This window comes from Saimiri boliviensis, chromosome 18, assembly GCF_048565385.1.
Source record: "Saimiri boliviensis isolate mSaiBol1 chromosome 18, mSaiBol1.pri, whole genome shotgun sequence".
NCBI classification, from domain to species: Eukaryota; Metazoa; Chordata; class Mammalia; order Primates; family Cebidae; genus Saimiri; species Saimiri boliviensis.
In genome coordinates this window covers 45,546,908-45,561,189 of record NC_133466.1, presented here as the reverse complement: position 1 = coordinate 45,561,189, position 14,282 = coordinate 45,546,908, and positions in this window count along the sequence as shown.

Below are 14,282 nucleotides of genomic sequence, written 5' to 3'. Positions count from 1 at the left end.
TGTTCTCCCATCCACTCTGGATTGTCCAAACGCAGCTTTTAAAAGAAACGTGTTTCTAACTCGCTGAATCTAAACAGGGTGCAACTTCCTAAAAGGAACCAACACACAGCAGATGAGTTCGTAAGAAGCCGGTGTTCTGTGTTTTAAACTCATTCTTACTGTTAACTCTTATATGTGTCTCTAGGGCTTGAAATGACTGATTCTGCATTCTCCAAAGAAAGGGTTTCTGAACTGCTGCAAACACACATCAGTTTAACTCTGGCTGTTGAATACACACATTGACAACCATTCTGCTAGATAGCTCCGTTTTTGTTTTAGAGCAAGGTATTTCTCTTTAGAGCCTGTTCTCCCATCCACTCTGGAGTGTCCAAACGCAGCTTTTAGAAGAAACGTGTTTCCACCTCGCTGAATCTAAACATAGATGCAACTTCCTAAAAGGAACCAACACACAGCAGATGAGTTCGTAAGAAGCGGGTCTTCTGTGTTTTAAACGCATTCTTACTGCTAACTCTTATAAGCGTCTCTAGGGCGGGAAAAGACAGTTTCTGCATTCTCCAAAGAAAGGGTTTCTGAACTGCTGCAAACACACATCAGTTTAACTCTGGAAGTTGAATACACACACTGACAACCATTCTGCTAGATAGCTCCGTTTTGGTTTTAGAGCAAGGTATTTCTCTTTACAGCCTGTTCTCCCATCCACTCTGGAATGTCCCAACGCAGCTTTTAGAAGAAACGTGTTTCTACCTCGCTTAATCTAAACATAGATGCAACTTCCTAAAAGTAACCAACACACAGCAGATGAGTTCGTAAGAAGCAGGTTTTCTGGGTTTTAAACGCAGTCTTACTACTAACTCTTATAAGCTTCTCTAGGGCGGGAAAAGACTGTTTCTGCATTCTCCAAAGAAAGGGTTTCTGAACTGCTGCAAACACACATATGTTTAACTCTGGAAGTTGAATACACACATTGACAAAGATTCTGCTAGATAGCTCCGTTTTGGTTTTAGAGCAAGGTATTTCTCTTTACAGCCTTATCTGCCATCCACTCTGGAATGTCCAAACGCAGCTTTTAGAAGAAACGTGTTTCTACCTCGCTGAATCTAAACATAGATGCAACTTCCTAGAAGGAACCAACACACAGCAGATGAGTTCGTAAGAAGAGGGTCTTCTGAGTTTTAAACGCATTCTTACTGCTAACTCTTATATGTGTCTCTAGGGCTTGAAATGACTGTTTCTGCATTCTCCAAAGAAAGGGTTTCTGATCTGCTGCAAACACACATCAGTTTATCTCTGGCTGTTGAATGCACACATTGACAACCATTCTGCTAGATAGCTCCCTTTTGGTTTTAGAGCAGGGTATATCTCTTTACAGCCTGTTCTCCCATCCACTCTGGAATATCCAAACGCAGCTTTTAGAAGAAACGTGTTTCAACGTCGCTGAATCTAAACATAGATGCAACTTCCTAAAAGGAACCAACACTCAGCAGATGAGTTCGTAAGAAGCGGGTCTTCTGTCTTTTAAACGCATTCTTAGTGCTAACTCTTATAAGCGTCTCTAGGACGGGAATAGATTGTTTCTGCATTCTCCAAAGAAAGAGTTTCTGAACTGCTGCAAACACACATATGTTTAACTATGGAAGTTAAATACACACAATGACAACCATTCTGGTAGAGAGCTCCGTTTTGGTTTTAGAGCAAGGTCTTTCTCTTTACAGCCTGTTCTCCCATCCACTCTGGAATGTCCAAACGCAGCTTTTAGAAGAAACGTGTTTCTACCTCGCTGAATCTAAACATAGATGCAACTTCCTAAAAGGAACCAACACACAGCAGATGAGTTCGTAAGAAGCGGGTCATCTTTGTTTTAAACGCATTCTTACTGCTAACTCTTATATGCGTCTCTAGGGCTTGAAATGACTGTTTCTGCATTCTCCAAAGAAATGCTTTCTGAACTGCTACAAACACACATCAGTTTAACTCTGGCTGTTGAATACACACATTGACAACCATTCTGCTAGATAGCTCCGTTTTGGTTTTAGAGCAAGGTGTTTCTCTTTACAGCCTGTTCTCCCATCAAATCTGGAATGTCCAAACGCAGCTTTTAGAAGAAACGTGTTTCTACCTCGCTGAATCTAAACATAGATGCAACTTCCTAATAGGAACCAACACACAGCAGATGAGTTCGTAAGAAGCGGGTCTTCTGTGTTTTAAACGCATTCTTACTGCTAACTCTTATAAGCGTCTCTAGGGCGGGAAAAGACTGTTTCTGCATTCTCCAAAGAAAGGGTTTCTGATCTGCTGGAAGCACACATCAGTTTAACTGTGGAAATTGAATACACACATTGACAACCATTCTGCTAGATAGCTCCGTTTTGGTTTTAGAGCAAGGTATTTCTCTTTACAGCCTGTTCTCCCATCCACTCTGGAATGTCCAAACACAGCTTTTAGAAGAAACGTGTTTCTACCTCGCTGAATCTAAACATAGATGCAACTTCCTAAAAGGAACCAACACACAGCAGAAGAGTTCGTAAGAAGCGGGTCTTCTGTGTTTTAAACGCATTCTTACTGCTAACTCTTATATGTGTCTCTAGAGCTTGAAATGACGGTTTCTGCATTCTCCTAGGAAAGGGTTTCTGAACTGCTGCAATCACACATCAGTTTAACTCTGGAAGTTGAATACACACTTTGACAACCATTCTGCTAGATAGCTCCGTTTTGGTATTAGAGCAAGGTATTTCTCTTTACAGCCTGTTCTCCCATCCACTCTGGATTGTCCAAACGCAGCTTTTAAAAGAAACGTGTTTCTAACTCGCTGAATCTAAACAGGGTGCAACTTCCTAAAAGGAACCAACACACAGCAGATGAGTTCGTAAGAAGCCGGTGTTCTGTGTTTTAAACTCATTCTTACTGTTAACTCTTATATGTGTCTCTAGGGCTTGAAATGACTGATTCTGCATTCTCCAAAGAAAGGGTTTCTGAACTGCTGCAAACACACATCAGTTTAACTCTGGCTGTTGAATACACACATTGACAACCATTCTGCTAGATAGCTCCGTTTTTGTTTTAGAGCAAGGTATTTCTCTTTAGAGCCTGTTCTCCCATCCACTCTGGAGTGTCCAAACGCAGCTTTTAGAAGAAACGTGTTTCCACCTCGCTGAATCTAAACATAGATGCAACTTCCTAAAAGGAACCAACACACAGCAGATGAGTTCGTAAGAATCGGGTCTTCTGTGTTTTAAACGCATTCTTACTGCTAACTCTTACAAGCGTCTCTAGGGCGGGAAAAGACTGTTTCTGCATTCTCCAAAGAAAGGGTTTCTGAACTGCTGGAAGCACACAACAGTTTAACTCTGGAACTGAATAAACACATTGACAACCATTCTACTAGATAGCTCCGTTTTGGTTTTAGAGCAAGGTATTTCTCTTTACAGCCTGTTCTCCCATCCACTCTGGAATGTCCAAACGCAGCTTTTAGAAGAAACGTGTTTCAACCTCGCTGAATCTAAACATAGATGCAACTTTCTAAAAGGAACCAGCACACAGCAGATGAGTTCGTAAGAAGCGGGTCTTCTGTGTTTTAAACGCATTCTTACTGCTAACTCTTATATGTGTCTCTAGGGATAGAATTGACGGTTTCTGCATTTTCCAAAGAAAGTGTTTCTGAACTGCTGCAAACACACATATGTTTAACTCTGGAAGTTGAATACACACATTGACAACCATTCTGCTAGATAGCTCCGTTTTTGTTTTAGAGCAAGGTATTTCTCTTTACAGCCTGTTCTCCCATCCACTCTGGAATGTCCAAACGCAGCTTTTAGAAGAAACGTGTTTCTACCTCGCTGAATCTAAACATAGATGCAACTTTCTAAAAGGAACCAGCACACAGCAGATGATTTCGTAAGAAGCGGGTCTTCTGTGTTTTAAACGCATTCTTACTGCTAACTCTTATATGTGTCTCTAGGGATAGAATTGACGGTTTCTGCATTTTCCAAAGAAAGTGTTTCGGAACTGCTGCAAACACACATCAGTTTAACTCTGGAAGTTGAATAGACACATTGACAACCATTCTGCTAGATAGCTCCGTTTTGGTTTTAGAGCAAGGTATTTCTCTTTACAGCCTGTTCTCCCATCCACTCTGGAATGTCCAAACGCAGCTTTTAGAAGAAACGTGTTTCTACCTCGCTGAATCTAAACATAGATGCAACTTTCTAAAAGGAACCAACAAACAGCAAATGAGTTCGTAAGAAGTGGGTCTTCTGTGTTTTAAACGCATTCTTACTGCTTACTCTTATAAGCGTTTCTAGGGCGGGAAAAGACTGTTTCTGCATTCTCCAAAGAAAGGGTTTCTGAACTGCTGCAAACACACATATGTTTAACTCTGGAAGTTGAATACACACATTGACAACCATTCTGCTAGATAGCTCCGTTTTGGTTTTAGAGCAAGGTATTTCTCTTTACAGCCTGTTCTCCCATCCACTCTGGAATGTCCAAACGCAGCTTTTAGAAGAAACGTGTTTCTACCTCGCTGAATCTAAACATAGATGCAACTTCCTAAAAGGAACCAACACACAGCAGATGAGTTCGTAAGAAGCGGGTCTTCTCTGTTTTAAACGCATTCTTACTGCTTACTCTTACAAGCGTCTCTAGGGCGGGAAAAGACTGTTTCTGCATTCTCCAAAGAAAGGGTTTCTGAACTGCTGGAAGCACACATCAGTTTAACTCTGGAAGTTGAATAAACACATTGACAACCATTCTGCTTGATAGCTCCGTTTTGGTTTTAGAGCAAGGTATTTCTCTTTACAGCCTGTTCTCCCATCCACTCTGGAATGTCCAAACGCAGCTTTTAGAAGAAACGTGTTTCTACCTCGCTGAATCTAAACATAGATGCAACTTCCTAAAAGGAACCAACACACAACAGATGAGTTCGTAAAAAGCGGGTCTTCTGTGTTTTAAACGCATTCTTACTGCTAACTCTTATAAGCGTTTCTAGGGCGGGAAAAGACTGTTTCTGCATTCTCCAAAGAAAGGGTTTCTGAACTGCTGCAAACACCCATATGTTTAACTCGGGAAGTTGAATACACACATTGACAACCATTCTGCTGGATAGCTCCGTTTTGGTTTTAGAGCAAGGTATTTCTCTTTACGGCCTTTTCTGCCATCCACTCTGGAATGTCCAAACGCAGCTTTTAGAAGAAACGTGTTTCTACCTCGCTGAATCTAAACATAGATGCAACTTCCTAAAAGGAACCAACACACAGCAGATGAGTTCGTAAGAAGAGGGTCTTCTGAGTTTTAAACGCATTCTTACTGCTACCTCTTATATGCGTCTCTAGGGCTTGAAATGACTGTTTCTGCATTCTCCAAAGAAAGGGTTTCTGAACTGCTGCAAACACACTTCAGTTTAACTCTGGCTGTTGAATACACACATTGACAACCATTCTGCTAGATAGCTCCATTTTGGTTTTAGAGCAAGGTATTTCTCTTCACAGCCTGTTCTCCCATCCACTCTGGAATGTCCAAACGCAGCTTTTAGAAGAAACGTGTTTCTACCTCGCTGAATCTAAACATAGATGCAACTTCCTAAAAGGGACCAACACACAGCAGATGAGTTCGTAAGAAACGGGTTTTCTGTGTTTTAAACGCATTCTTACTTCTAACTCTTAGAAGCGTCTCTAGGGCGGGAAAAGACTGTTTCTGCATTCTCCAAAGAAAGGGTTTCTGAACTCCTGCAAGCACACATCAGTTTAACTCTGGAAGTTGAATACACACATTGACAACCATTCTGCTAGATAGCTCCGTTTTGGTTTTAGAGCAAGGTATTTCTCTTTACAGCCTGTTCTCCCATCCACTCTGGAATGTCCAAACGCAGCTTTTAGAAGAAACGTGTTTCTACCTCGCTGAATCTAAACATAGATACAACTTCCTAAAAGGAACCAACACACAGTAGATGAGTTCGTAAGAAGCGGGTCTTCTGTGTTTTAAAAGCATTCTTACTGCTAACTCTTATATGGGTCTCTAGGGCTAGAATTGACGGTTTCTGCATTCTCCAAAGAAAGGGTTTCTGAACTGCTGCAAACACACATATGTTTAACTCTGGAAGATGAATACGCACATTGACAACCATTCTGCTAGATAGCTCCCTTTTGGTTTTAGAGCAAGGTATTTCTCTTTACAGCCTGTTCTCCCATCCACTCTGGAATGTCCAAACGCAGCTTTTAGAAGAAACGTGTTTCTACCTCGCTGAATCTAAACATAGATGCAACTTCCTAAAAGGAAACAACACACAACAGATGAGTTCGTAAGAAGTGGGTCTTCTGTGTTTTAAACGCATTCTTACTGCTAACTCTTATTAGCGTTTCTAGGGCGGGAAGAGACTGTTTCTGCATTCTCCAAAAAAAGGGTTTCTGAACTGCTGCAAACACACATATGTTTAACTCTGGAAGTTGAATACACACATTGACAACCATTCTGCTAGATAGCTCCGTTCTGGTTTTAGAGCAAGGTATTTCTCTTTAAAGCCTTTTCTGCCATCCACTCTGGAATGTCCAAACGCAGCTTTTAGAAGAAACGTGTTTCTACCTCGCTGAATCTAAACATAGATGCAACTTCCTAAAAGGAACCAACACACAGCAGATGAGTTCGTAAGAAGCGGGTCTTCTGTGTTTTAAACGCATTCTTACTGCTAACTCTTATATGCGTCTCTAGGGCGGGAAAAGACTGTTTCTGCATTCTCCAAAGAAAGGGTTTCTGAACTGCTGCAAACACACTTATGTTTAACTCTGGAAGTTGAATACACACATGGACAACCATTCTGCTAGATAGCTCCGTTTTGGTTTTAGAGCAAGGTATTTCCCTTTACAGCTTGTTCTCCCATCCACTCTGGAATGTCCAAACGCAGTTTTTAGAAGAAACATGTTTCTACCTCGCTGAATCTAAACATAGATGCAACTTCCTAAAAGGAACCAACACACAGCAGATGAGTTCGTAAGAAGCGCGTCTTCTGTGTTTTAAACGCATTCTTACTGCTAACTCTTATAAGCGTCTCTAGGGCGGGAAAAGACAGTTTCTGCATTCTCCAAAGAAAGGGTTTCTGAACTGCTGCAAACACACATCAGTTTAACTCTGGAAGTTGAATACACACACTGACAACCATTCTGCTAGATAGCTCCGTTTTGGTTTTAGAGCAAGGTATTTCTCTTTACAGCCTGTTCTCCCATCCACTCTGGAATGTCCCAACGCAGCTTTTAGAAGAAACGTGTTTCTACCTCGCTTAATCTAAACATAGATGCAACTTCCTAAAAGGAACCAACACACAGCAGATGAGTTCGTAAGAAGCAGGTTTTCTGGGTTTTAAACGCAGTCTTACTACTAACTCTTATAAGCTTCTCTAGGGCGGGAAAAGACTGTTTCTGCATTCTCCAAAGAAAGGGTTTCTGAACTGCTGCAAACACACATATGTTTAACTCTGGAAGTTGAATACACACATTGACAAAGATTCTGCTAGATAGCTCCGTTTTGGTTTTAGAGCAAGGTATTTCTCTTTACAGCCTTTTCTGCCATCCACTCTGGAATGTCCAAACGCAGCTTTTAGAAGAAACGTGTTTCTACCTCGCTGAATCTAAACATAGATGCAACTTCCTAGAAGGAACCAACTCACAGCAGATGAGTTCGTAAGAAGAGGGTCTTCTGAGTTTTAAACGCATTCTTACTGCTAACTCTTATATGCGTCTCTAGGGCTTGAAATGACTGTTTCTGCATTCTCCAAAGAAAGGGTTTCTGAACTGCTGCAAACACACATCAGATTATCTCTGGCTGTTGAATGCACACATTGACAACCATTCTGCTAGATAGCTCCGTTTTGGTTTTAGAGCAGGGTATATCTCTTTACAGCCTGTTCTCCCATCCACTCTGGAATATTCAAACGCAGCTTTTAGAAGAAACGTGTTTCAACCTCGCTCAATCTAAACATAGATGCAAGTTCCTAAAAGGAACCAACACTCAGCAGATGAGTTCGTAAGAAGCGGGTCTTCTGTCTTTTAAACGCATTCTTAGTGCTAACTCTTATAAGCGTCTCTAGGACGGGAAAAGACTGTTTCTGCATTCTCCAAAGAAAGAGTTTCTGAACCGCTGCAAAAACACATATGTTTAACTATGGAAGTTAAATACACACAATGACAACCATTCTGGTAGAGAGCTCCGTTTTGGTTTTAGAGCAAGGTATTTCTCTTTACAGCCTCTTCTCCCATCCACTCTGGAATGTCCAAACGCAGCTTTTAAAAGAAACGTGTTTCTACCTCGCTGAATCTAAACATAGATGCAACTTCCTAAAAGGAACCAACACACAGCAGATGAGTTCGTAAGAAGCGGGTCTTCTGTGTTTTAAACGCATTCTTACTGCTAACTCTTATATGCGTCTCTAGGGCTTGAAATGACTGTTTCTGCATTCTCCAAAGAAATGCTTTCTGAACTGCTGCAAACACACATCAGTTTAACTCTGGCTGTTGAATACACACATTGACAACCATTCTGCTAGATAGCTCCGTTTTGGTTTTAGAGCAAGGTGTTTCTCTTTACAGCCTGTTCTCCCATCAAATCTGGAATGTCCAAACGCAGTTTTTAGAAGAAACGTGTTTCTACCTCGCTGAATCTAAACATAGATGCAACTTCCTAAAAGGAACCAACACACAGCAGATGAGTTCGTAAGAAGCGGGTCTTCTGTGTTTTAAACGCATTCTTACTGCTAACTCTTATAAGCGTCTCTAGGGCGGGAAAAGACTGTTTCTGCATTCTCCAAAGAAAGGGTTTCTGAACTGCTGGAAGCACACATCAGTTTAACTCTGGAAATTGAATAAACACATTGACAACCATTCTGCTAGATAGCTCCGTTTTGGATTTAGAGCAAGGTATTTCTCTTTACAGCCTGTTCTCCCATCCACTCTGGAATGTCCAAACGCAGCTTTTTGAAGAAACGTGTTTCTACCTCGCTGAATCTAAACATAGATGCAACTTCCTAAAAGGAACCAACACACAGCAGAAGAGTTCGTAAGAAGCGGGTCTTCTGTGTTTTAAACGCATTCTTACTGCTAACTCTTATATGTGTCTCTAGAACTTGAAATGACGGTTTCTGCATTCTCCTAGGAAAGGGTTTCTGAACTGCTGCAATCACACATATGTTTAACTCTGGAAGTTGAATACACACATTGACAACCATTCTGCTAGATAGCTCCGTTTTGGTTTTAGAGCAAGGTATTTCTCTTTACAGCCTGTTCTCCCATCCACTCTGGAATGTCCAAACGCAGCTTTTAGAAGAAACGTGTTTCTACCTCGCTGAATCTAAACATAGATGCAACTTCCTAAAAGGAACCAACACACAGAAGATGACTTCGTAAGGAGCGGGTCTTCTGTGTTTTAAACGCATTCTTACTGACAACTGTTATACGCGTCTCTAGGGCTTGAAATGACTGTTTCTGCATTCTCCAAAGAAAGGGTTTCTGAACTGCTGCAAACACACATCAATTTAACTCTGGCTCTTGAATACACACATTGACAACCATTCTGCTAGATAGCTCCGTTTTGGTTTTAGAGCAAGGTATTTCTCTTTACAGCCTTTTCTCCCATCCACTCTGGAATGTACAAACGCAGCTTTTAGAAGTAACGTGTTTCAACCTCGCTGAATCTAAACATAGATGCAACTTCCTAAAAGGAACCAACACACAGCAGATGAGTTCGTAAGAATCGGGTCTTCCGTGTTTTAAACGCATTCCTACTGCTAACTCTTATAAGCGTCCCTAGGGCGGGAAAAGACTGTTTCTGCATTCTCCAAAGAAAGGGTTTCTGAACTGCTGGAAGCACACATCAGTGTATCTCTGGAAGTTGAATAAACACATTGACAACCATTCTGCTAGATAGCTCCGTTTTGGTTTTAGAGCAAGGTATTTCTCTTTACAGCCTGTTCTCCCATCCACTCTGGAATGTCTAAACGCAACTTTTAGAAGAAACGTGTTTCTACCTCGCTGAATCTAAACATAGATGCAACTTCCTAAAAGGAACCAACACACAGCAGATGAGTTCGTAAGAAGCGGGTCTTCTGTGTTTTAAACACATTCTTACTGCTAACTCTTATAAGCGTCTTTAGGGCGGGAAAAGACTGTTTCTGCATTCTCCAAAGAAAGGGTTTCTGAACTGCTGGAAGCACACAACAGTTTAACTCTGGAAGTTGAATAAACACATTGACAACCATTCCGCTAGATACCTCCGTTTTGGTGTGAGAGCAAGGTATTTCTCTTTACAACCTGTTCTCCCATCCACTCTGGAATGTCCAAACGCAGCTTTTAGAAGAAACGTGTTTCTACCTCGCTGAATCTAAACATAGATGCAACTTCCTAAAAAGAACCAACACACAGCAGATGAGTTCGTAAGAAGCGGGTCTTCTGTGTTTTAAACGCATTCTTACTGACAACAGTTATACGCGTCTCTAGGGCTTGAAATGACTGTTTCTGCATTCTCCAAAGAAAGGGTTTCTGAACTGCTGCAAACACACATCAATTTAACTCTGGCTCTTGAATACACACATTGACAACCATTCTGCTAGATAGCTCCGTTTTGGTTTTAGAGCAAGGTATTTCTCTTTACAGCCTGTTCTCCCATCCACTCTGGAATGTCCAAACGCAGCTTTGAGAAGAAACGTGTTTCTACCTCGCTGAATCTAAACATAGATGCAACTTCCTAAAAGGAACCAACACACAACCGATGAGTTCGTAGGAAGCGGGTCTTCTGTGTTTTAAACGCATTCTTACTGCTAACTCTTATAAGCGTTTCTAGGGCGGGAAAAGACTGTTTCTGCATTCTCCAAAGAAAGGGTTTCTGAACTGCTGCAAACACACATATGTTTAACTCTGGAAGTTTAATACACACATTGAAAACCATTCTGCTAGATAGCTCCGTTTTGGTTATAGAGCAAGGTATTTCTCTTTACAGCCTTTTCTGCCATCCACTCTGGAATATCCAAACGCAGCTTTTAGAAGAAACGTGTTTCTACCTCGCTGAATCTAAACATAGATGCAACTTCCTAAAAGGAACCAACACACAGCAGATGAGTTCGTAAGAAGCGGGTCTTCTGTGTTTTAAACGCATTCTTACTGCTAACTCTTATATGTGTCTCTAGGGCTAGAATTGACGGTTTCTGCATTCTCCAAAGAAAGTGTTTCTGAACTGCTGCAAACACACATATGTTTAACTCTGGAAGTTGAATACACACATTGACAACCATTCTGCTAGATAGCTCCCTTTTGGTTTTAGAGCAAGGTATTTCTCTTTACAGCCTGTTCTCCCATCCACTCTGAAATGTCCAAACGCAGCTTTTAGAAGAAACGTGTTTCTACCTCGCTGAATCTAAACATAGATGCAACTTCCTAAAAGGAACCAACACACAACAGATGAGTTCGTAAGAAGCGGGTCTTCTGTGTTTTAAACGCATTCTTACTGCTAACTCTTATAAGCGTTTCTAGGGAGGGAAAAGACTGTTTCTGCATTCTCCAAAGAAAGGGTTTCTGAACTGCTGCAAACACACATATGTTTAACTCTGGAAGTTTAATACACACATTGACAACCATTCTGCTAGATAGCTCCGTTTTGGTTATAGAGCAAGGTATTTCTCTTTACAGCCTTTTCTGCCATCCACTCTGGAATATCCAAACGCAGCTTTTAGAAGAAACGTGTTTCTACCTCGCTGAATCTAAACATAGATGCAACTTCCTAAAAGGAACCAACACACAGCAGATGAGTTCGTAAGAAGCGGGTCTTCTGTGTTTTAAACGCATTCTTACTGCTAACTCTTATATGTGTCTCTAGAGCTTGAAATGACGGTTTCTGCATTCTCCAAAGAAAGGGTTTCTGAAATGCTGCAATCACACATCAGTTTAACTCTGGAAATTGAATACACACATTGACAACCATTCTGCTAGATAGCTCCGTTTTCGTTTTAGAGCAAGGTATTTCTCTTTACAGCCTGTTCTCCCATCCACTCTGGAATGTCCAAACGCAGCTTTTAGAAGAAACGTGTTTCTACCTCGCTGAATCTAAACATGGATGCAACTTCCTAAGAGGAACCAACACACAGCAGATGAGTTCGTAAGAAGCGGGTCTTCTGTGTTTTAAACTCATTCTTACTGCTAACTCTTATATGCGTCTCTTGGGCGGGAAAAGACTGTTTCTGCATTCTCCAAAGAAAGGGTTTCTGAACTGCTGGAAGCACATAACAGTTTAACTCTGGAAGATGAATAAACACATTGACAACCATTCTGCTAGATAGCTCCGTTTTGGTTTTAGAGCAAGGTATTTTTCTTTACAGCCTTTTCTCCCATCCACTCTGGAATGTCCAAATGCAGCTTTTACAAGAAACGTGTTTCAACCTCGCTGAATCTAAACATAGATGCAACTTCCTAAAAGGAACCAACACACAGCAGATGAGTTCGTAAGAATCGGGTCTTCCATGTTTTAAACGCATTTTTACTGCTAACTCTTATAAGCGTCTCTAGGGCGGGAAAAGACTGTTTCTGCATTCTCCAAAGAAAGGGTTTCTGAACTGCTGGAAGCTCACATCAGTGTAACTCTGGAAGTTGAATAAACACATTGACAACCATTCTGCTAGATAGCTCCGTTTTGGTTTTAGAGCAAGGTATTTCTCTTTACAGCCTGTTCTCCCATCCACTCTGGAATGTCCAAACGCAGCTTTTAGAAGAAACGTGTTTCTACCTCGCTGAATCTAAACATAGATGCAACTTCCTAAAAGGAACCAACACACAGCAGATGACTTCGTAAGAAGCGGGTCTTCTGTGTTTTAAACGCATTCTTACTGATAACTCTTATACGCGTCTCTAGGGCTTGAAATGACTGTTTCTGCATTCTCCAAAGAAAGGGTTTCTGAACTGCTGCAAACACACATATGTTTAACTCTGGAAGTTGAATACACACATTGACAACCATTCTGCTAGATAGCTCCCTTTTGGTTTTAGAGCAAGGTATTTCTCTTTACAGCCTGTTCTCCCATCCACTCTGGAATGTCCAAACGCAGCTTTTAGAAGAAACGTGTTTCTACCTCGCTGAATCTAAACATAGACGCAACTTCCTAAAAGGAACCAACACACAACAGATGAGTTCGTAAGAAGCGGGTCTTCTGTGTTTTAAATGCATTCTTACTGCTAACTCTTATAAGCGTTTCTAGGGCGGGAAAAGACTGTTTCTGCATTCTCCAAAGAAAGGGTTTCTGAACTGCTGCAAACACACATATGTTTAACTCTGGAAGTTTAATACACACATTGACAACCATTCTGCTAGATAGCTCCGTTTTGGTTTTAGAGCAAGGTATTTCTCTTTACAGCCTTTTCTGCCATCCACTCTGGAATATCCAAACGCAGCTTTTAGAAGAAATGTGTTTCTACCTCGCTGAATCTAAACATAGATGCAACTTCCTAAAAGGAACCAACACACAGCAGATGAGTTCGTAAGAAGCGGGTCTTCTGTGTTTTAAACGCATTCTTACTGCTAACTCTTATATGTGTCTCTAGAGCTTGAAATGACGGTTTCTGCATTCTCCAAAGAAAGGGTTTCTGAAATGCTGCAATCACACATCAGTTTAACTCTGGAAGTTGAATACACACATTGACAACCATTCTGCTAGATAGCTCCGTTTTGGTTTTAGAGCAAGGTATTTCTCTTTACAGCCTGTTCTCCCATCCACTCTGGAATGTCCAAACGCAGCTTGTAGAAGAAACGTGTTTCTCCCTCGCTGAATCTAAACATGGATGCAACTTCCTAAAAGGAACCAACACACAGCAGATGAGTTCGTAAGAAGCGGGTCTTCTGTGTTTTAAACTCATTCTTACTGCTATCTCTTATATGCGTCTCTAGGGCTTGAAATGACTGATTCTGCATTCTCCAAAGAAAGGGTTTCTGAAATGCTGCAAACACACATCAGTTTAACTCTGGCTGTTGAATACACACATTGACAACCATTCTGCTAGATAGCTCCGTTTTTGTTTTAGAGCAAGGTATTTCTCTTTAGATCCTGTTCTCCCATCCACTCTAAAATGTCCAAACGCAGCTTTTAGAAGAAACGTGTTTCAACCTCGCTGAATCTAAACATAGATGCAACTTCCTAAAAGGAACCAACACACAGCAGATGAGTTCGTAAGAAGCGGGTCTTCTGTGTTTTAAACACATTCTTACTGCTAACTCTTATAAGCGTCTTTAGGGCGGGAAAAGACTGTTTCTGCATTCTCCAAAGAAAG